Source organism: Heterocephalus glaber, unplaced genomic scaffold (genome assembly GCF_053883595.1).
Source record: "Heterocephalus glaber isolate CG9 unplaced genomic scaffold, H.glaber_assembly_v1.0 deba00001569, whole genome shotgun sequence".
NCBI lineage: Eukaryota > Metazoa > Chordata > Mammalia > Rodentia > Bathyergidae > Heterocephalus > Heterocephalus glaber.
This window is the reverse complement of record NW_028258354.1, coordinates 5792072-5817701: the sequence shown is the minus strand read 5'-3', so window position 1 is coordinate 5817701 and position 25630 is coordinate 5792072.

Below are 25630 nucleotides of genomic sequence, written 5' to 3'. Positions count from 1 at the left end.
TCTTATTGGTGTATTGGTGATCCTGTGGATTTCTGCTGGGTCCGTTGTAATTTCACCCTTTTTATTCCTAATTGCATGGATTTGGGATTTTCTTTCCTTTTTTTTAATAAGGTTGACTAAGGGTTTGTCAATTTTGTTTATTTGTCCAAAGAACCAACTCTTTGCTTCATTGATTTTTTTGTATCATTCTCTTAGTCTCCATTGCATCAATTTTTGCTCTGATCTTTATAATTTCCTCCCTTGTATGAGCTTTGGGTTTGTCCTGCTCTTTTTGTTGTTGTTGTTAAATTCTTTTATTGGTACATTGTAGGTATACAACACAATTACATTTCTCATTGGGAACTTGTACCTTTACATAATGCATCTTGGTTCTTATTTTTTCCCCATTCCTAGCCTTCCCTTCATCCCCTCCACCCTTCCTTATTTACAAAGACTTTATTTCCATTTTTTCCATTTCTCAGCATTTTTCCTTTCCCTTCTTTCCTTTCCCCTGCCCCTCCCACTACCGCTACCCCTTTGGACCTTTTCTTCCTATTTTTCATTATCGATTATTCATTCTAATCACTGGTACATGTTAGGTATACAATACAATGACATTCATCATTAGAAATTTGCACCTTTACATAGTCTCTCTTGGTTGTTATTTTTCACCCTTGCCCAGCCCTCCCTTCAACCCCTCCATTGCTCCCTATTTACAAAGATTTTGTTCCTATTTTTCAATTTTCTCATATTAATCCCATTCTCTTCTATCCTTTCCCCTATCCCTCCCACTTCCTTCCCCTTTGCCCCTTTTCTTCCTATTTCACATTACCTATTCTAGAAGCTTGAGGTTCAACATCAAGTTGTTTATTTGAGCTCACTCTGTTTTCCTAACATGTGTATTCACTGCTATGAATTTCCCCTGTAAAACTGCTTTTATTGTGTCCCGTAGATTCTGATATGTTGTATTGACCTTGTCATTTAATTGTAGAAACTGTCTGATTTCTTCTTTAATTTCCTCTGTGACCCATTGGCTATTCAGAAGTGTGTTGTTCAGTTTCCATGTGTTTATGAAATTCTTGCAGTTTCTTTTGCTATTGATCTCTGATTTCATCTCACTATGGTATGATAATATACAGGGGATAACTTCAATTCCTTTGAACTTACTTAAACATGTTCTGTGAGCAAGTATGTGGTCTATTTTGAGAACAACCTGGGTGCAGCTGAAAAGCATGTGTATTCTGATTTTGTGGGTTGGAACAATGTAAACATCTGTTAAGTTCATATATTCAAGAGTTTGATTGAGATCTAGTATTTTGTTCTTTATTTTTTGTCTAGTTGATCTATCTGTGACAGTGGGGTATTGAGTTCCCCCACTACCATTGTATTAGTGCTTATTTGATTTTTCATGTCCATTAGTATTTTTTTATATAGTTGGGGGCACTAGTATTTGGTGCGTACATATTTGTGATTGTCATCTCTTCCTCTTGGATTTTTCCCATTACTAGGATGTAGTGTCCTTCTTTGTCCCTCTTAATCAGTGTTGGTTTGAAATCCATTTGATCTGCAAAGAGAATAGATACTGCTGCACTTTGGAGGGTTCCTTTCACATGGAGTATTATTTTCTAGCCTTTAACTTTCACTCTATGAGTTTCTTTTTGAATTATGTGTGTTTCTTGTATACAGCATATTGTTGGATGTTGCTTCTTGACACATTCTACCAGTCTATTTCTTTTGATTGGTGAATTGAGACTATTAACATTGATGGTTATAACTGATATATATTGACTTATCCTTGTTATGATTTATTTTTTTTGTTGAATTCTCCCTCTTTGCATTTAATTTCTTGTTGTGCCTGATGGATTCATTCTGCTGGGCTTCCTTTGGTTATGATCATCATTGTCTTTTCCTAGGATATCATTTAAAAATTTTTGAAGTGCTGGTTTATTATTCATGAAGTTCCTAAGGTGCTTGTTGTCATGAAAGTATCTTATTTCTCCATCAATTTAGAAAGATAGTTTTGCAGGGTACATCAATCTGGGTTGGAGATTGTTTTACTTTAGGACTTGAAATACGTCACTCCAAGCTCTTCTTGCCTTGAGGATGTGAGTTGAGAAGTCTGTTGTGATTCTGATGGGCTTTCTTTGCATGTGATTTGTTTCTTTTCTCTAACTGCTTTTAGAATTTTATTCTTCTCTTGGGTTTCTGGAATCTTAACTATTATATGCGTAGGTATAAATTTTTTTATCATGGATAGTTGGACTTGTATATGCCTCACTTAACTCTATGTCAAGTTCTTTTCCTCTTCTTGGGAAGTTTTCTGCCATTACTTCTGTGAAAATTTTTTTTTTTAATGTAATTTGCACTCACTCCTATTTCTTGAGTCCGATCAATCTTATGTTCTTTGCATCATCTAGTAGCTGCTGGATGGATTTCTCATGGCTCCTTACTATTTTTAAGAAATTTTTCTTTTCCTTGTCCCTAAAGCAGGGGTAGCTACCTTATTTACAGACAAAGAAGATTTCAAACCAAAACTAATTAAGAGATACAAAGAAGGTCACTACATCCTTGTAAAGGGAACTATCCAAGAGGAAGAGATGACAATCATAAATAGATATGCACCAAATAATAATGCCCCCCAACTATACAAAACAAATATAAAGAGAGGGACATGAAAAACCAAATAAGCACTAATACAATTGTAGTGGAGGACCTCAATACCCCACTGTCACAAATAGATCATCTAGACGAAAACATCAACAATGAAATACTAGAACTGAACCAAGCTTTTGAACAAGTGGACTTAATAGACATCTACAGGGTGTTCCACCCCACAAAACCAGAATATACATTCTTTACAGCCGCACATAGGTCATTCTGTAAAATAGACCCCATACTAGTTCATAGAACATGTTTAGGTAAATGTAAAGGAATTGAAGTTATCCCATGTATATTATCAGGCCATAGGGCAATTAAACTGGAGATCAATACTGTAAGAAACTGCAAGAATGTCACAAACACATGGAAATTGAAAAACACCCTCCTGAAGAACAAATGAGTCACAGAGGAAATTAAAGAAGAAATTAGACAGTTTTTTCAATTAAATGATAATGCCAGTACAGCATATAGTAATCTATGGAACACAATAAAAGCAATTCTATAAGGGAAATTCATAGCAGTGAATGCCCACACTAGGAAAACAGAGCGAGCTCAAATAAACAACCTAATGCTGAATTTTAAGCTCCTAGAAAAAGAAGACCAAGATAAACCCAAAGCTTATACAAGGGAGGGAATTTATAAAGATCAGAGCAGAAATCAATGCAATGGAGACTAAGAGAATAATACAAAAAATCAATGAATCAAAGACTTGGGATTTTGAAGGAATAAATAAAATTGATAAACCCTTAGCCAACCTTATCCAAAAAAGGAAAGCAAAGGCTCAAATCCATGTAATTAGGAATGAAAAAGGTGAAGTCACAACAGATCCAGCAGAAATCCAGAGGATCATCAATATCTACTTTGAGAACATGTACTCTAATAAGATGCAAAACACAGAAGAAATGGACAGATTTCTAGATACATATGAATTACCAAAGTTGAGTGAAGAAGATATAAAAATTCTAAACACCCCAATAACAATCAGTGAAATTGGAAACATAATTGAAAATTTGCCATCAAAGAAAAGCCCAGGTCATGATGGCTTTACTGTTGAATTCTACAAGACATTTAGAGAATAACTATTGCCACTACTCTTTAAACTTTTCAATGAAATTGAAAGGGAAGCAATACTTCTAAATTCCTTCCTGGAAGCAAGTGTTACTTTGATTCCAAAACCAGGGAAAGATCCAACCAAAAAAGAGAGCTACAGGCCAATCTCCCTAATGAACATAGATCCAAAAATCCTCAATAAGATACTGGTAAACAGAATACAGAGGGTCATCAAGAAGATCATATACCCTGACCAAGTTGGATTTATCCCAGGGATGCAAGAATGGTTCAACATACGTAAATCAATAAATGTAATACACTATATTAACAGAGTCAAGGACAAAAACCATATGATCATCTCAATAGATGCAGGAAAAGTATTTTGTAAAATTCAATACCCATTCATGATTAAAACCCTACAGAAAACTGGAATAGAGGGTCTTTATCTCAACTTGATAAAGGCTATCTATGAAAAACCAACAGCCAACATCATTCTAAATGGACAAAAACTGAAAGCTTTCCCTCTATAATCAAGAACAAGACAAGGATATCCACTATCACCACTCCTGTTCAATACAGTTTTGAAAACATTAGCTGGAGCAATTAGACGGGAGAAAAAATAAAAGGAATAAAGATAGTAAAGGAAGAAGTTAAACTGTCATTATTTGCTGACAATATGATACTATACACTGAAGACCCAAAAATCTCTGCCAAAAGACTTCTAGACTGAATTGACAGAAACAGTAGAGTAGCTGCATACAAGCTCAACATTCAAAAATCAATAGCCTTCTTGTACACAAATAACTGTCTCACTGAGAGAGAAATTAGGGAAACAATCCCTTTCACAATAGCATCCAAAAAATGAAATATCTAGGAATCAGTCTAATGAAAGAATCAAAAGACCTTACCTTGAGAAATACAACACTCTGCAAAAAGAGATTGAAGAGGATATTAGAAAATGGAAAGACATCCCTTGTTCCTGGGTAGGAAGAAACAATATAGTGAAAATGGCCATACTTCCAAGGCTGCTGCACAGATTCAGTGCAATCCTGATCAAAATTCCAACAGTATATTTCACAAATCTAGAAAAAACAATCTAAAAATTGATTTGGAACCAGTAGAGACCTAGAATAGCAAAAGTGATTCTAGGCAACAGAGACATAGCAGGGGGTATCACAATCCCCAACTGGAAATTATACTGCAAAGCCACTGTGACAAAAACAGCATGGTACTGGCAAAGAAACAGACCCAAGGATCAGTGGAATAGACCAGAAGATACAGAAACAAATCCAGGGATACTCAGCTAACTCATCTTTAACAAAGGAGCCAACCATCCTCACTGGAGGAAAGATAGGCTCTTTAATAAACAGTGTTGGAAAACTGGATTTAAATTTGCCAAAGATTATAAGTAGACCCATATCTTTCACGATGCACAAAATTAAAATCAAAATGGAATAAAGACCTAAATATTAAAACAGAAACACTAAACTTGCTGGAAGATAAGTTAGGTAGAATGTGTGAAGACAATGGCATAGGAAAAAACTTTATGAACAAATCCTCCATAGCATGAGAACTATCACAAAAAATCAACAATTCTGATCTTATCTTCTTAAAAAGCTTCTGCACTGCAAGACAAACCACCAGCAGAACTACAAAACAACCTACAATGTCAGAAAAAAATTTTACCTGCTGTTCCTCAGAAAAATGTCTACTATCTAGAATGTATAAAGAATTGAAAAAAATCAGACTCCCCAAATATAAAGACCCAGTTCAAAAATGGGCACCTGAAATGAACAGATATTTCTCAGACAAAGAAGTAAAAGCAGCAAATAAACATATGAAAGAAATGTTCAACATCACTGGTCATTTGAGAGATGCAGATGAAAACAATGCTAAGATTCCACCTCACCCCAGAAAGAATGGCTGCTATCAAGAAATCAACAAATAACAAATGCTGGTGGGGTTGTGGGGAGAAAGGAATCCTTCTTCATTGTTGGTGGGAGTGCAAACTGGTGCAACCACTGTGGAAATCAATATGGAGATACCTCAAACTGCTAGGGTTAGAAGTCTCATTTGACCCAGCTATTCCTCTGTTGGAATTAAAAGAATTAAAGAATTAAAAGAATTAAAAGAATCATACCACAGTGATATACACTCACCCATGTTTATAGCAGCACAGTTTGTAATAGCTAAAGCTTGAAAACAGTCCAAATGCCCATCAACTGGAGCTTGGATAAAAAAGATGTGGTTTTTCTATAAAATGGAGTACTAGTCAACCATAAAGAATGAGAAACTAGAGATATTCATAGCTAAGTGGATGCACATTCAGGCCATATTCTTAGGCAAAATAAATAGGACATACATGTGTAAATACCAAATAGTTTTTCTGGTGTGAAAAACTAAAGTGTAAATAAGGATCAAAATGTATAATTGATATTGTGAAATAGGAAGAAAAGGTCTAAAGCAGTAGGGGAAGTGGGATGGGTAGGGGAAAGAAAAGAAAGGAAAAGAAATAATACATGAAAAGGAAAAAAAATGGAAACAAAGTCTTTGTAAATATGGAAGGGTGGAGGGGGTGAAGGGAGGGGAGGGGAATGGAGAAAATTAAGAACCAAGATACATCATGTAAAGGTACAATATCTCAATGATGAATGTAACTGTATTGTATTCCTAAAATGTACCAATAAACTTAATGAAAAAAATAGATCTACCTATAAGACGATAGAACACTTCTCTTCCCACACACCTTAAGAGCATATCATTAAAGACCTAATTCCTTCACCCATTATACCATTTTTGATTATCAAGAAAAATAAAAAGTTCAATACAATGCAAAAAAAAAAAGAAAGAAAGAGAAAGAAAAATATTTTGAACAGCTAGAGCAATCATTACAAGCAGACTCAGATACAGTATGCATGTAGGAATTATATGACTGAGAATTTAAAATTTATGTCACGCAGGTCACAGAGGACATAGTGAACATATCAGCCTGCCTGTTTCTCCAACTCATGCCCTCAAAAGTCTCACAAAAAACCCGATACATATATATATATATATATATATATATATATATATAGGCTCATATATATATATCCATTCATATATATGTATATCAGTTCATATACATATATATATGAAAAACTGAACAAACTGTAAAATCAACAGCTTTTCTTAAATCCATGACAAGTGATTTCACATGGCAAACTGCTGCTCCCAAAATGGAGAGATCAACAAATAAATACAGAATCACTATTAACTAGAGCAAAAAACCACACAGTAGCAAAAACTGTTGTAACAATTGCCTTGACAGGGAAATCAAACTATAACTGACTAATAGCTAGAGGCTCAATGAAGATAACTCTGAGAGAGTAAAATCTTCAAGGGGACCCATTCATCAGAAGCCCCCCCTTAGCGAGATTTACCTTCAGGAGTTCTACAAGGTATAAGGTATCTCTTACAGGCTGATATATATCTCAGTTGTGCCTTCTCTGCTGTGCTCACAGACAGCTCCCTCTCAGGGGACGAGCCTTGGAGTCTCACCACAGAGGGCAACCGACTCTTAGGGAAGGAGAGGAAATGGGGCAAGAAACAGGAAGCTCTTAGGATCCAGGTCAAAGTCCAGGACAAGCTGCTGCTGCCCATTGCTTCCTAGGTTGCAGAAAAGCCCCTGCTCTCAGCTCCTGGTCCCGGGTTTTGGAGCCAGATGAGTGGGAAAGAGGAAATGTGGACTCAACAGTCCAAGCAGGTTTACTGGTAAAGAGAGGGAGCTCTCTTGGCATCCTGAGAAAGACAATCTGCCACCCCTTTTTCTTCTTCCTAAACCTTTTTGCTTCCTCCAACTTCTCTATTTGAGAACATCACAAAACCAGGGACCTCTTGTCCTCTGATAGGAGGAATGCTTCCTTTTAGCTTGCAGGATGATCTTGTTCAGCTCCAGGAGCCTGGAGACTCCTGTCTGGAGGCCAATCGCAGAAATAGGCCCTGGTGACCTGTTTTCCAGACCTTTCTTACCCCCCCACCCCCTGCCGTGGTGGGCAATTCTCCCTCAAAAACATCAGGAGACACCCCTTTCAGCTGTCTCCTGTGTAATCTCTCCAAATTGGAACTCAAAGGAGATATTAAACCAAAAAAAGTTGATCTTTTACTTCACTCCCATGTGGCCCCAGCACAGACTAAGGGTCATGCTGGCCAGCTGAGAGCAGTTTTAATTTCCAAAATCTCTGAGACCTTGATAACTTCCTTCAGAGGAATGGCAAATGGTCAGAGATTTCTTTGTCCAAGCTGTGTTCACCCTCCATGAGCAACCTTCCCTCTATCCTACTGTCTCAGTTCATATTCTTCTCGCTGAACAAAAATCTCCTACCCCCACAAAAACTCCTATTCCCTTTCCAGACCCAACAACATCATGCCTTTACCCACCTCTACCCTCCTCTATTAACAAATTTGATTCCCCTGATAATCTCCCGCCCTATCACCTCCCACTTCCTCAACAACCTCAATCAGACCCACAGCCTACCCAACCAGCAGCGTCTCCTTCCCCTGAGCCCCCTATTCAACATCTGACAGCCTGGTCACCTACTCCAGCCCAGCCCCACCCCCTCGCAAGCTTGCCCTTTTCTCCCCCCCTACATGCTGCATACTCTCTCTTCCCATCTGATACCTGCTACCTCCCCAAACCTCTTTGCATCCCATCTTTTCCCTCCTTGAGGTAGCAGGTGTAGAGGGACCTCCCATTCATGTTTCTTTCTCAACTACTGATCTCAGGCCCCTGGCTGAACCTGAACATGGCCCTTCACCTCCTCCCTATTCTCTTTCTCCTCCATAGACTAACAGTCAAACAGATTGTCTGTTTGACTAAGATTGTAGACCCTGGATGGCACAGTCCCAGGAGACAGTTATATTATGTATCCTTCTTTCTTTTTCCCTTTCTACCCATGCCCCAATCATAAGATAATCACTCTATGTTCAGCCTAGGCCATGTAAGCCACATAGCACTAGTTACTGTATCACTTCTCTTCCTTTTTGTCTTACACTATAAAGAGTGCACTGAACCCCAGATGGCCATTAGCTCAACAGGCTATGGTTCCACTTGGTCCTACCTTTCTAGCATAATCTTGGTATATATCCTTCTTTCTTGTTGTTTTTCAATTTTTTTTTCATCTCCCACTGCTCTCCTAGCTTTGGAGCCTATGCTCTTTGGATTGTGGAAATCTAGAACATAGGTCACAGTGGCCATCTTGGCCTCCAGCCCATTACAACTCTTTTTTTTTTTCGGGGGGGTGATGAGTTTGAAATAGGCTCTCACTATGTAGTTCAGGCTGGCCTTGAATTCACTATGTAGACCAGGCTGGCCTCTAACTCATCATGATCTTCCTGCCTCACCCACTGAGTCCTGAGATTAGAGGTACGCACCATCACTCCCACCTTTTTAAAGCCAAAATTCTCATCCCTATTTACTCCCCCACACAACACTCCCATTCTTCCTGTAAAAAAACTTGATGAGTCCTTTCGGTTAGTCTAAGATCTCTGAAAGATTAATGAAGCTGTTGTTCCCACTCACACAGTGGTCCCCAACCCTTACACCCTCCTCTCCCGTATCTCTCCCAAAACCCAATACTTCACTCTTTAAGACCTCAAAGATGCCTTCTTTAGTTTTTCCCTCAATTCTGATTCCCAAAAACCTTTTGCCTTTACCTGGACAGACCTCAAATCTCTGTTCACCCAATACTCATATAGACAGTTCTTCACTAGGGATTTTGGGATAGCCCCCATTTCTTTGGCCAAGCATTACAAAAGGACTTCCAATCCCTTGACCTTATCACCCAGATGTCTGCTCCTATATATCAATAACCTTTTGCTTTGCAGCCCCTTGAAAAATGACTCGATATCTCACACTAGCTCACTTAAATTCTTGGGGAAAAGGGGGTACTATGTCTCAGACATACGCCAGCTGGTACAACAAAGTCACTTACCTTGGCCTTCACATCACCCCTACCACTTGCTGTATAGCCCCCTCCCAAAAAAGGCTATTAATAATCTTCCTTTCTTTACCACAGAACAAGATCTCTTTTCCTTCCTGGGCCTTCTTAGCTATTTGAGACCTTGGCTCTAAAATTTCTCACTCATTGCAAAACTCCTCTGAGAGGCTTCCCACAGAGATCTCTGAGAAAGATTGCCAGAAACAGACTTAATTCCCATTTCCTCTTGAGCCCTCAAGGTGGCACTCCTTCAGGCTCCTGATTTTGACCTACCCAATCCTAATAAACCTTTCTTACTAGTTCTAGCCAGCAAGAAGGGACAAGCATCGGCCTCTTGCACACCTAGCTGGAGACTTCTTCCGTCCTGTTGCATATTTATCCAAACACTTCCGTGTTTATAAGTCTTAGTGTTGTTGACTGCACTCCTTATCACCAAGGCCCAAAAGATGATTCCCCACCAACCAACCCCTATAGGTACACTTTTCACACAACCTCTCTGACCTTCTCAGCCCTTTTCTCTCTGGCTCAAGTTCAAGTTTCACACTCTTAGCTCCTACAACATTCAGTTACCTTCTGCTGCTCATATGCCCTAAACCCTGCCAATCTCCTCCCAATACCTGCCTCCCCAGACTCCAATCCACAATGCAAGTTCACTAAGCTCCTTGATTTTGCTCTCACCCACCTCAAAGATAACCTCAGAACATATTCCAAGGTCCCCTGACTGGTTTATTGATGGACGCACTTTAAAGACCACCCCTTCCCAGGCAGGGTGCATCATCATTAAAAACTGTCATAGCCAATCCCTCTACCCTCCCTGAGAAGTAACTGAGGTGGCAGCTCTCCCCACAGGGACAACATCACAACAGGCAGAATTCATCGCACTGGTGCTCTCACTCTTCTAAAAGATAAAACCGTCAATATTTACACAGACTCCAAATATACCTATAATATCTTACACTGAAATCTGGCATGAAAGGTGATTCCTAACAGCAAAAAGTAATCCCTATACAAAATGAGCCCCTAATTCAAGATCTTCTGGAGGCAGCTCTTCTACCCAAGAGAGCTGTGGCTATTCATTACAAGAGCATCAAAAACCCAACTCATGGGATAAACAACTCAGACGTATCATTTGTGGAAATAACATGGCTGATAGAGTAGCAAAACAAGAAGCCACCAACCCTCTCTCAGTTGCCTCCTTCCTGTTCCCTCTTATTCCTTCCTACTCAGGCCAAATTACTCAAAGAACAGGGAGCACACGAGGAACAGTGGTAATTTCTCCATGAAAAATTGATCCTTCCCGAAAGCTTGCAAAACAAATTCCTTTCGTCTTTCTGTGACCAGTTCCATGCCAGATCATTCCCTCTGCTCCAATCCCTACAGACTCACATATATCTTACTCCTCGTTTTCAGACCTCCCTGAGAAAGCTTAGCCCCTAGTGCTCCATATGCCAAACCATCAACCCCTAAGAGCAGATTTAGGCCTCCGCCCTTCCCCACCCATCAGTTCTGGGGATCCCTCCTGGGCACTGATTGGTAAAGAGGCTTTACCCATATACCTCCGGTAAACAAAAACCAAAACAAAAATGAAAACTAAAACCTCTTTGTCCTAGTGGACACCTTCTTAGGCTGGATAGAGGCCTTTCTTACATCAAACAAAAGATCCTCCACAGTAGCACATATTCTGCTCACTGAAATCATTCTCTGATTTGTACTCCCAACCAAGAAAAGACCTGAGTTTACCTTGCAGATCACCCAACAGATAGCTTTCTCCCTAAATATAACCTGGAAATTCTACGTCCCGTATTGACCCCAATTCTCAGGTAAGGTGAAAAAGGCTAATCACCTTCTTAAACAGAGCCTAACCAAGTTTCCCTCCAGATCCACTTATGCTGGACTAAACTCCTACACCTAGCCCTTTTCAAACTCAGGTCTCTTCCCTGCAAACCTCTTATGCTCAGTCCCTTTGAGATTCTACACAAAAAGCCTCTCATTTCCTTCACATTCTCTACTTCCAATTTATACCTTCCCTCTCCTCTTTCACATTCCTTACTTTATACCCTTAGACGTTTCATTTGGAACTATGCTGACTCCACCTGCAGAAACCCTCCAACAACTTAGACACCCTCACTCCTCCACCCCTACAACCTGCAGACGGGGGATATATAAAGTGCCCCAACCATTCTCAAGGATTAAAACCAAAATGTATAGGCACATTTTAAATAATTCTGACCACCCCAATAGTGGTAAAATGAAAAGGTCATTTCTCCTGAGTCCACTTCTCTCTAAAAAAGGCTCCCCCATAAGAGAGGGAAAAAAAGACAACAAAAAAAGCTTCAGTTTCCCAGTGCGCACCAATTGGACTCACTTCCCTGAAGATCACCATGCTGTGACTGAAGAGATCCAAGACACGGCTAGACAGCCCCATGAGTCTCTATATTCACAACTCTGCCCATTTCTTGACATTCTTAATAGAAGCATTTCCCCATTATTTGCCCTCTTCTTCCCTAGACACCGTATTCCAAGACCTATGGCTACAGGGAAGCTTCTCACCACCTTTACTTCCTGTGTTCTGTCCTGATCTTTTCTTTCTCAGTATTACTCATCCTCTTAACCCCTAACACTGTAACACAGATCCTTCTTAGATACCTCTATCATATCTTACACAGCTAAAATTATCCAAACCTTTAATGCAACCATCGAACTACACTGCTGGGTCTGCCGTCATCTTTCCCAGATATCAGACTCAGCAGTGCCTGTTCTCCTTGGAATATGGAGAAAGACATCTGCAGGGCTACACTTCACTGAGACTGCCAGTTCCAGGGACACAGCCCTAGTTGAAGGATCTGATGTTAGACTCCAGGGGGCGCTAAAGAGTATCAGACAGGCCTTAAAGACTCACCAGCTGCTGCAGTGGGCCGTAACTGGTCCCTCCACAAATGGACTCCGTCTAATCCAACCTGCTCCTCTGTGCATTTCGGCAACCAAACAAGATCATTTTACCCCAGTCGGCTTTTTAGACCTCACTCTCTGCAAAGCTAGTATCCATCTCCTCCCACTTTCTGATCACAACTTTAACCATCTGGGAACTCTTATAGGTACCTGGGTAGACTTCTTCCTGGGCAGTGTAAACACTACCACATCTGCATATTGCCAAGACTAGGGAAAGGACCTCCAGAAAGACACTCCTCTAGGCCACGGAGGTGCCCACAAATGCAAATGCCTTGATATCCCTGATAGCAGTCTTCCTAAACCAAACATTCACCACTCTTAGCCAAGAGGTTCCTGTAGTAATACAATCAGCCTCATCTCTTTCCCCCCTTGACATCTGCAACTTTTAGCTCCTCTTTCCATATAGGGCACAAAGTCATGGCAGTCTGACGTGTACTTCCTAACCTACCTCCAGGTCTCTTCTTGTCCCGATTTAATTTCATGGAATGACTTCCCTAGAGATGACCATTTTCAGGGTGTACACGTACAAGGCATACATTTGGTTATCTACCAACCTGACTGGAACCTGACTGGAACCTGTACATTAGGTATCCTTTCTCCCACCCTTTCCTTAGCAACATTTGATCTACCTATTTCTATCTCCCCCATAACCTATGTCAGGGCACAACGTGCCATACAGCTAGTCCCCTTAATGTGCACCCTAGGAATAATCACAGGAACTGGAATGGGGATTGGGGTCCTAGGAGTCTTTCTTTCAGGGTTCACCAGGCTGTCAAAAGAACTCACTGAAGGACTCAAAGAAGTCTCCCACCAACTGGGACACTTGCAAGATCATGTAGACTACCTGGCTTCAGTCATCCTCCAAAACTGCAGAGGCCTTAAGCTCCTGACATCTTCCCAGACTGACATAATGTGTACTCAACTCCAAGAACAATGCTGCTTTTACACTAACAAATCTGGTCTCATCAGAGACAGGGTAAAATGCCTTCACAAATAGGCTTCCAACCTCCTTGAAGGCTCTTTAAATGATGTTTCTTCTTCATCTTTATTGGCTCCTACATTTCTTGACCCCTTACTGCTTATTATTTTCCTTCTTGTTATTCTCTATACAATTAATCTATCCCAAAGATTTTTTTTCAGGAACAAATACTGGCATCTCCCAGGCAACTACCTGGGAGAATACCTTCAAATGGTCTTCCTTCTCCGCAACATCAAAAACAAACAAACAAACACTTCATTGACCCCTCTCAGCAGGAAGTAGTGAAGCAAAGAATGATGACCAATTTTCTTACATGCCCTTTAAAGCCAGAAATGATAGAGCCCAGAGAGGGACACCACCAGTTTGAATGAGCCTACCTGCCATCTTAGAGAAAAGTAAGTATCATTTTACTCAGGTCACAGAGAACATGTCAGTAGGTCACAGAGGACACATCAGCCCACTTGTTTCTCTGACCCACCCCCTCAAAATCCTGTCATATAATGCTATTTATAAAAAGCCTGTTAAGCTGTTCTGCTCCCAGAGAGTTCCCTTTCATCTTTAGCAATAAACTTGCTCCGACTGTTGAGTTTGAATTCCTCTTTCCTGCACCCAAGGGAATGTATAATGGGAATACCAGAAGGAGAATAAAGAAAGAGAAGAAATATTTGAAGTGGTATCCCTAATAATTCCCTCAAGTTAATGTCATACACCAAATTACAGAATGAGAAATCTTAGAACACAATAAAACAAGATAAGTGCCAGAAAGCCATAAGCCTAGGTATATAATTTTTAAACTACAGAAAATAAAAAGATGAAAATATCCTAAAAGAAGTCGGAAGGAAAAAAAAAATCTACTTATAGTGAAGCAAAAGAGGTGCATGTGACTTCTCACAAATTATGCAAGAAGAGACTGATGTGATGTATGTTAGAGAGAGAGAGGAGAGAAGGAAAGAGTGACCACTTTTTCTGTATTCTGTGAAATTATCTTTCAAAAATGAATGTGAGATAAATGATTTCTCAGACAAAGACAGGAAATTTATTGACAGTAAAAAATTCCTTTACTTTCAAGAAATATTAAAGAAGAAAAGTTCTTTAGAGAGAAGGAAAATGACATGTCAGAAAATTGGATCTACAGAAAGAAATTAATATCTAAGAAGGAATAAGTAGGTAAAATGAAAATTTATTTTTCATATTCTTAATTTACCTAATGGAAAATAGTTTGTTCAAAATAACAGCAACACTATCTTTGATTATATGTAAGTGAAATAAACAACATCAATGATAAAAGTGATGAGAGGAAGGAATTAGAATTTTTTTCCTTTTTGCAGTGCTAGGGATGGAACCTAGGGTCTGATGTATGAAAGGCAAGTATTCTACCATTAAGCTACACCTCCACCCAGAATTATTTTGTTATTAAAAATATACTACCCAAAAAATATTGTAGTTTTTTTAAAAATGGATTTAAATGATATAAATGAATATTGAAAACCTCTAGGGCACTGATAGCAAACCTTTTCGAACTTTCAATGACAGCAAATAGCCCACTACAGCATGAGTACCATAGTTTCACCACCACTACTCTAGCATAACCACTTGACAATCTAAGTAAAGAAACACAATAAGTATGTAAAGAAGTAGGAAAAGTGGAATCATGAAATGTTTAAACAAAAAAAGTGGAAAAATACTGGATGACAAAAAATAGCAACAAAGGACAATGCATAGAAAATTGTAATATAGATATTAATCCAAGTATGTCTGTGTGGCAGTTAAACAGGATTGTCAAGCGGATTGAGAGCCTCCCAGGAGAATAGTAAAGCACACTTCTGGGTGTGTCTGGGATGGTCATGAAGGTTTGACCTTGGATATCATATCTGATGCCTGCCCTTTCTTTCTGGAACTGTTCCTCTAGCCTGCTTCTGGTTACAAGCAGATGAACAGCATTCTTCCAACAACACTTTACACAATATTTCTGCTTTGGAGCCAACTAACTATGGACTGAATGCTTTTAAATAGTGAGCCAAATAAACCTTTCCTCATTTAAATTATGGGTGTGAAGTTGTACCCTGCCCCGCAAGTAATGGGAAAGCTGATCCAGAAAATTGGTGCCTAAAGTGGAATTGTTGCTGAAATTTTACCTGATCGTATAGTCCAGAAGCCTTTAGAAATGGTTTAAAGGAGAAGTTTAGATGTCTTGGAGATGAAGGCTAGAGAATCCCTAGAATTCTGTAAGGAGAACCTGATGGTTGATTCTGATCAAATGTTAGAAGACCAGACTCCTAATAGGAATGTGCACAGTAAAGGCCACGCTCAAGTGATTTCAGATGGGAAATTACTGGCAAATGTACTAGAGGCCAGGTATATTGCACTCTGGAAAAATATCATCAGCATTTTGCCTGTGTCCTAAAATTCTGGGGGGAAGCTGACTTTAGGGGTAGTGGACAAATTGATCTGGAAGTGGTATGTGTCCTGCTGGCTGTATTTGGCCAGATTTACAGTGAGAATTAGGAGCAAAGAGCAGAATAAAATATTTTAAAACTTTTGGCCTGAAAGTAACCTTTTGTAGATTTGGGTGTGCCTATTGAAGAGTTTAGTATTATTGAATAGTGACAAGATAGAGACCTTGATGACATCTCTGAAGTGAGCAAAAGTGTCAACATTTCATTTGTCACGAAAGCCTCTGTGTCTCCTGCTTAAGAAGAGCTGCCTATGGAATTGGTTCACCAGGACTCATTTTACTCATTTCAGACATACAGGTCCTCGGGGCCACAGCAGCTATGGTTCAAAGGGGCCTGGGCCACTGGAAGCTGGCCTTAGTATTGTTCATGTGATGCTGTTTTGACAAAAACACGCAGGATGCAAGATTTGTGTGATCACTGAGGTTTCCAACCAGATTTCAAAGGAAAACCTGGAAGGCTAGGCAAAGACCCCTAAGAGGGGAAGCATAAAGCTGTAGAAATGTAGCCAAAGATGCAGCAGAGATTCAAGAAAGTCAGAGATGCCAAGAATGTGGAATGCCTACTAACCACCAGGATGGGGTTATTCAAATGCTATGAAACTCACAACTCACTACCATGTGCCACAGATGTGGAATATAGAGCTACAAAGTTTAATGTTTGCCCCTGTGGATTTTGTATTGTTTTGATCCTGTTCTTTTCTATCCTTCTATTGTTTTCTTTTAAGGTGGAAATGTTAACTCTTTACCATTGAATACTGGTATTATTTAACTTGCTTTTTGTATTATCAAGGCTTTACAACTAAAAGTTTGCCTTGAGTATCACCAGAGAATTTGACTTGGATTTTTGTGAAACACTAGAGCTGTTTGGACTTGGGGAAGGAAAGACTGTGTTTCTGGTTATACACAGGATAATTGTACCATGTTGGCAGAATTATGAACTTGTCATTGTTTGCAAATTAAGTATGGCTTAAAGGGATGTATTTCACTGTCAAACTGTTAAGGGGTGGGATGTAACAATTAAGCTGAATTTTCAACTTGATTGGCTTCAGTGTCTCCCAGAGGACTGGTAAAGCACACTTCTAGGTGTGTCTACAGAGCTTGGCCTTTTGTATTGTATTTGGTTTCTGGACCCTTCCTTTCTGGTGCTGTTCCGCTGCTCTGCTTCTGGCCACTAGAGTTGAATAGTATTCATTTATTCCTAAAGTAATACTTTATAGTATTCCTTCCACCATGTTGTTTCTGCTTTGGAGTGAGATCACTATGGACTGAACTCTATGAAATGGTACACCAAATATACCCCTCTTCCTTTAAATTGGATATTTTTCCCCCAGCAATGGGAACACTGAGTAATACAATAAGTAATCACTTTGAATGTGAATTGTCTAAATGCAGTGATTCAAAAAGATTGCCATATTGGATTAAAAAACAAGACCCAAGTATATGTTTTCTGTAAGAAACCACATATAAAGTCATTAATAGAGTAAAAATGAATGGATTAAGAAAGATATACCATGCTAACACTAATCACAAGATAAAGGGGGATGGAATGTTCATTTCAAACAGAACAGATTTTACCCCAAAGAAAGTAATCAGGTGAAGCCAAAATCAAGATGTCAAAATACAAGAGGCAAAAACTAAAAACAGCAATGAGAAAAAAATGAATTCACTCTTAGGACTGGAGACATCAACAAATCTCTATCAGAAATAGATCTATCCAGCAGGCAAAATAAATCAGTAAAGAAACAGTTGAATTCATACCATCATCAATCAGCTTGATATATAACATCTAGGATTATCAAAGTCACAGGTAACCTTTACCAAGATAGTCCACATTCTGGGTCATAAAAGATACCTTAAAAATTTTAAAGAATATTAATTCAATATCTGTTCCTAATGTAGTAGTTTAGTTTGGTTATTAGAAGTAGGCAATTAGAGAAGCCCAAAATAGGGTTAAATGGAAGAGTTAAGTAAGCATCAGGTTAAGGTTAGACATTTAAAAGAAAATAAAATTGTCCACCCAGGTTTAAGAGCTAATTAAAGCAGCTGAGCTAAACTGAGAAATGCAAAGGTAAACACAACAACAAAGGATAAGAGGTTGGGATGACAATAGAAACATAAGGACTCCTCCTTCCAGGAAGAAGATTCTTATCCATAATATGCAAAGCCTGGCTTTAACAACTCCCTCCTTCCAATCTCTGGACCTGGAGTAAACAGAAATGATGACTTTTTTTTTTTTTTAACTCTATAGAATTCCAGCCCCTTTCTATGCTCTGCTTATGCATATAAAATCATGACAGAGATCTCTGAATGGATATTTCCACTCAAAATCCCCTCACATTAGACTTCTGACATTCTCTTATTATTTCCAATAAAACTCTCATATCTTTGTCCTTCAGTTCACAATTTCATTATTCATTATTGGTAGAGCCACAAGCTCAATTCACAATGAGATTACAGTAACATTATACTGCAATGGAATTAAACATACAGCAAGAAGATAGCTAGAAAATTCCCAAATACTTAAATATTACTATGCCATAACTGAATATACAAGAAAACTGTAAGACTGTATCTATTAAATTATATATGTATAAGACTGTATCTATTAAATTAATATGATTGACAATTAATAATTATTAATAACCCCAAATAGGAAGAAAAGTCCCATATGGACTTGCTAGTGAATTTCACCTATAATTTAAATAAGTTATACCAATTCTCTATTATCACAGTCAGAGACAGAGGAAGACAGAATGCTTCTTAATTTATTCTACATGGGCAGCATCATTTAAAATTAAAAAAGACATTAAAAGAAAAGCAAACTACAAACCTACATATTTCATTAACAGAAGTGCAGAAATATTTAATAAAATTTTATCAACTCAAATTTAACAGTGTATAGAAAGTGTACTCCATTGACATAGGCGATTAGGGCATGGCAAAGCTGGCTGGGGAAGTAGGTGCAACCTGCTAATTACAAGATTCTGGAACACATGCACAGAATAGTTCCCAAAGCCCTGCACACGGACTTCTCATGAGAACTGGAGCAGATTTTCAATAGGGGGGCATAGATCTCACGTCAACCTGAGGTGTGGGATACCAGAAACAGCTCTCAGGGCCTGTATGTAGAAGTTCTTGGGTTTCCTCAAGATTTGGACAGTATAAAAGGACATAGACACCGAGAAGAGCTTCTACCATGGCTTTCCTCATGATGCCCTGCTGTATCTCTTTTAGGGTGTAGTTTTATCTTGCTTTTCTTTTTACTGGCCCAAGCTCACTCTGCAGAGCCTGTTTCTCCCTCATTCTTCACTTTTACATTTTCGAATAAAATTTGTCACTGCTTTTTGCTTGTTCTATTCAATTCTTTGTCTGAGATGAGAAGAAACTAGAATCCAAATCTAGAAGGGAAGGTGAGCAACCTCAAACCCAGTAACATTTATTTGGTGAGCTACTTGTTTTGTTTTGTTTCTTTTGTTTTGTTTTGTTTGGTACCGGGGATCAAACTTAGAACCCTGTGCTTGCGAGTCAGGAGGCAGAACCACTGAGTTAAATCCCCAGCCCCGTTGAGCCACTGTTAGAAGGAGCTACCCGATAACACCATGACCAAGGAAAATTTAACCCAGGGATGTAAAACTGATTTAACATTCAAAATATTCCTTGAATTGATTCACAGAAAGCATCAGACAATCCACCATCTATTCTTTATTTTAACAAATCTCAGCAAACCTGGACTACAGGTTGAACTGCCTCAACTTCACAAAGAACGTCTACAAAAACCTACAGCTAGCATCATGTTCAATGATTTGAAGCTCAAAGCTTTCTCATGAAGATAGGAAAAAAATGCAAGAATGTCCTATCTCACTCCTGCTTTTCAGACCTCAGCTGAAAATCCTAGTGTATACAACAAGAGAAGAAAAATAAATAAAATGTACTCAGATTGGGAAGGAAAAATAAAACCATCTTAGTTCATTTATTATAGACAGCTAAGTTAGGTAGAAATTAATATGCAGTCAGAGAGGGATTGGGCCCTGGAGGAAGTTAGTACAAAAGAAGGCATCAAAAATGTGGCTGGGGGCAATTCTAAAAAAAAGCCAGATCTGGAGGCCTCCCTAGAGATAAACAAAAATTTGAGATTATAGTGTTATTAGCACTACCTGGTTCAGTGAGCCCAGATAGGCATCAGATGCATAGGTAGGTGGCCAGATCATCTGGAGCCATCCCTTTCCAAGAATGCCTTTGTTCTTTCCATGTACTCTTGCAACATGACTTCTTTCCCTATGGGATCAATATTAGCTAAGTGACTATACTTGTAATCCTACAGATTGACTGTAGTTTGATCCATATTGTAATGATGCTCCATAAATTACCCTTGACAAAGAACTTCAGTGGCCACCCACTCTGTACCCCTCTCCTGGATATCTAGGAGCTATTCTTGTTTCCAATAAAACTCTCTTAACTTTCTTCTTTGGTTCATGACTTCATTCCTTGATGTTGTGAGACTATGAACTCAGCACATCTGACATCTTTTGTATTGGGAGTTATTTTCTCAATCACAAATGACATGATCATCTATGTGGGAAATTTGAAATTTAGTCAGAGCCACATTTAATGTTGGAGATGTGCTATGATAAATATGCCATCAAGTAATTTCATCATAGTGTAAATATCAGAGTTTACTTAACAAAGGCGGCCATAACATCACTAAATGATATAATCTGATGGACCACAAATGTATATGCAGTTTTTCTTTGACTGAAACATTATGCAACACATAATTGCATTGACAAAAATCCTCCTGCAACTAATAAGTGATAACAGCAGGTTTCAGTATACAAGGTTAATGTACTGAAGTCCATTACTCTGCTATATATCAGCAAGAAACAAGTAGAATCTGAAATTAAAAGCATTATGTAATTTATATTAACATCTCCAAAAAGTGAGTACTTGAAAATAAAACTTACAAAACATATAAAAGATCTGTATGAGGTAAATGGCAAAAGTGATGTAATTAAAAATAACTAAATAATTTGAAAGATAGTCCATGTTCACAGATATAAAAATTCAATACCATCAAGATTTCAGATCTTCCCAATATGATCTATAGATTTGATTCAGTCCTAACCAAAATCGTAGCTAGTTATTTTGTGGATATGGACAAATTATTGAAGTTTAACTAGAGAGGCAAAAGCACAAGAAGAGTCAACACAATATTAAAAAAAAATGTTGGGGTACAGACACCATCTGACTTCATGATTCACTACAAAATTATAATAATCAAGACAGTATGGTATTGGCAAAAGAATAATAACTCAATGGAAAAGAATTAAGCCCCAAACAGACACATATAAACATAATCAACTGATCTTTGGAACAAAGGCAAGGTAAGCAGAGAAAAATGGTCTTTTCAATAAATAGCGCTAAATCAACTGGACAGCCTCACAAAAATATGTGATGTTTACATCCTTCATACAAATTCACTCCAACTGAAACACAGACCTGAATGTAAAAGAAAAAAATATATATAGATGACCTACAAGTTTGGTGATGACTTTTAAATACCAAAGGCACAATCCATGAAAGAATGAAGAATCCACGAAAGAAGTTGGACTTCATTAAAAGTATTCAGCTCTCTGAAATGTACTGTTAGAATACAAAGAAAAATCACAGACTGGGAAAAAGAATTTTGTAAAAGTATTTACAAAAGACATATCTGATAGAGGGTTATCAAAATATATGAATACAAATAAACTTAAAATTAAGAAAACATATTATCCAATTAAAAACTTATTAAAGCCACAACAATCAGAAGGAACAGGGTGAGGACCCTGGTGGCTCAGAGCCACCGCTCTGTCTTCACACTCTGCACAACACGACCAGCTTAGCCATGCGGGCACCTGCAGGGCCTGGTTCACCTGCCCCCCCTGCCCCCAGCCTCCTGGCTCTGCTGTTACCTGGTTCCACATTACAGAGGCACAGGGGGTCATAAAGGCGCTTGTCCTGTGCTCCACAAGATAGAGCAGAAGTGAGCAAGAGAAAGAGGGCCTCTCCCAGGCTCCTCGATGAAAACTGAAGCCCAGTAGACAAGTGAAGAGAATCTCTGCAATAAAGGCACATCAGACCACCATACTTGGTAAGCTGGAGGGATCATAACCTCCCATTGGAACCTGGACTATCTTCAGCTAGAACCTGCAGTAGAACCTTGCAGAGTTCAAACCTGCAGGAGGACAGGGAGCTCAACTTGGGACTTGCAGACAGAAGTCTGCCGGAATCTCACAGGTCTGCTACTGGCTTGCTGAGACTAATTGACTTATATCTGCACACTGTGGCCCACATTGTCTACTGTGACAGCAGAGACACACCCTGAAGAAGGCCCTTCATTTTTATTGTTATTTGCAAAAAAAATTTTTTTTCTCTAATTTTTAATTCTTAATTTTTATTTTTTTCTACTCTTTTCAATTTTTTGTTTTTCTCTTCCTTTTCTTTCTTTTCTCTTTTCTTTCTCTCTCTCTCTCACTCATTCTCTCACTGTCCCACATTGTTCTTCATCTCCCTTTCTGTTCCTTTCTGGACCTAATTCAGATTTCTCCTTTTACTTTTCCTCTCTTTTTCCTTCTCTTGATTATCATTAGTTTTAAAGAAAAGTAAATATAGTATCTAGCCTCCCTATTGCTGTTAGGTGGTTCTGTTCTTTGAAGAACATCTTTGTTCTTTCATTTTGCCTTTTTCTCTTGCCTTCAACAGTTTCTTAGAGTTTGTGTGATCTTCCTGTGTTTTCTGGCCTCACAGCTAACCTTTCTCGATCCTTCTCCCTATCTGTCCCTCCCTCCCCGCTTGTTCTATCTCCCCATCCTGAAGGGTAAAGTTGCTATACTGAAGAGTTTATTCACTATAAACATATGTTGGCTTGGTCCTTGACTTTAATTCACACAGTTAAAGGTGATAGATTTAATAACTACCACAAATTGTCATTTTTCTAAGCTGTGCTTGATGTTATGGTGTTGCTGATTGTATAATTTGGGTTAAGATGTTGTGATTGGCTTCCTGGTATAATGAAAATGAGATAGCCTCAGAGTCATTAGAGACTTAAAACCTAAAGACCAGCTATATCTGGAAGACACCTCTGAAAAGCAATCATTCCATAAGGGTTCTAAACACAAGCAACAAAGATAATTACAATAAGCAACTTCAAAGTATCAACCCAGGAATTAAACCAAGGACAGTACCAAAAACAAAAATGAGAAGACATTTAAGCGAGGCACAAACTCAGGCTTCCACCCCACAAAAGGCCAATCCTGGGGGAAACCAGGTGGCAAAATATGATAATCAACCACCTGGACACCCTGAACTGATAGCACAGGAAGTAACAAAACAGATTAATGAGGCTCTAGAAATATTCAAAACAGAAATAATTTCCCAGATAACTACAGAGATGGTGAGCAGAGTGAAAGACATGCTCTAGAACAGAAACTGATAAAAAAAAAATATGAGTTCAGAAACATGCTGGAAGCCATGAATGCCCAGCATAAGAAAGAAATGGAAACCATGATCACCCAACATAAGAAAGAAATGGAATCCACAAAACAGATTCATCCAGGAGAGTAAAAACTCCACTGAAAGCAATCAGAGTAGATTAAGGGAATGTGAAGATAGAGTATCAGATATTGAAGACAGGATTGTGGTTAGTGACCATGAAAACAGAGATCTCTTCAAAATAGTAAGGGACCATGAGAAATCAATACAGCAGCTGCTAGATGATGCAAAGAAGAATAACATAAGACTGATAGGAGTCCACAAAAAAACAGGAGAAAGTAAAACTGACATTAAAAAAAAATGTTCTCAGAAGTAATAGTAGAAAATTTCCCAGACAGAAGTAGATAATTGGACATACAGATAAGTTAGGCATGTAGAACTCCAACTAACCACAATCAAAAAAAAAATCCACACCTAGACATATAATAGTCAAGATCCCAGAAATCCATCAGAAGAACAATATCGTACAAGCAATTACAGAAAAGAAACAAATCTCCTACAAAGGAAAGCCCATCAGAATCACAGCAGACTTCTCAACACAAACCCTCAAGTCAAGGAGTGCCTGGAGTGAAGTATTTCAAGCCCCAAAAGAAAATAACTTCCAACCTAGACTGTTGTATCCTACAAAATTACCTTTCAAAATTGATGGGGAAATTAGATACTTCCACAACAAAGAACACCTGAGAAATTTCATGAATATCAAACCAGCACTCCAAACAATTCTAAGCAATATCCTAGAAAAAGACAATGAAGGTCACAACTCCATGAGGTCCAAAAGAAGGAAGCCACCAGGCAAGGTAAGGCACTAAAGGGAGGGGGGGGGGGATAAAAAATAAAAGAGCCAACAACAGCAAAACATCATGACAAGGGTGAGTCAATATCAATTTTAACTATCAATGTTAATGCCTCAATTCACCAATTAAAAGAAATAGACTGACAGATTCGATTAAGAAGCAAAATCCAGCAATATGCTGTATACAAGAAACACACCAAATGTAAAAGGTAATTCATAGTGAAAGTAGAAGGATGGAAAACAGTTCTTCATGTGACAGGAACCCAGAAAAAAGCAGGTGTAGCAATCTTATTTGCAGACAAAGTAGATTTCAAAGCAAAAGTAATTAACAGAGACAAAGATGGTCACTACATCCTTGTGAAGGGAACAATCCAAGAGGAAGAGATGACAACCCTAAATATATATGCACCAACTACAAATCCCCCCAACTATACAAAACAAATATTAATGGACATGAAAAACCAAATAAGCACTTATACAATTGTAGTGGGGCACCTCAATACCCCACTATCACAAATAGACAAATCATCTAAACAAAAAATCAACAAACAAATTCTAATACTGAACCAAGATATTGAACAAATCAACTTAACAGATGTTTGCAGAGTATTCTACTCCACAAAATCAGAATACACATTCTTTTCAGCTGCACAGGAGTCATTCTCCAAAATAGTCCACATGCTAGTTCATAGGACATGTCTAAGTAAATGTGTAAGAATTGAAGTTACCCCTGTATATTATCAGATCATAGTGCAATAAAAGTGGAGGTCAATAACATAAGAAACCACAAAACTCCCACAAATACATGGAAATTGTGTAACACCCTCCTGAACAACAAATGCATCACAGAGGAAATTGAAGAAGAAATTAGACAGTTTCTACAAGTAAATGATAATGCCAGTACAACATACAGGAATCTATGGGACACAAAGAAAGCACTTCTATGCATGGAAAATTCATAGCAGTGAATGCCCATATTAGGAAAACAGAGAGAACTCAGACAAATAACCTAATGCAGAACCTCAAGCTCCTAGAAAAAGAAGAGCACAAGAAACCCAAAGCTCGTACAAAAGAGGAAATCATAAAGATCAGAGCAGAAATCAATGCAATGGAGACTAAGAGAATGATACAGAAAATTAATGAATCAAAGAGTTGGTTTTATGAAAGAATAAATAAAATCGATAAACCTTTAGCCACCCATATCAAAAAAAGGAAAGAAAAGGCTCAAATCCATGCAATTAGGAATGAAAAGAGTGAAG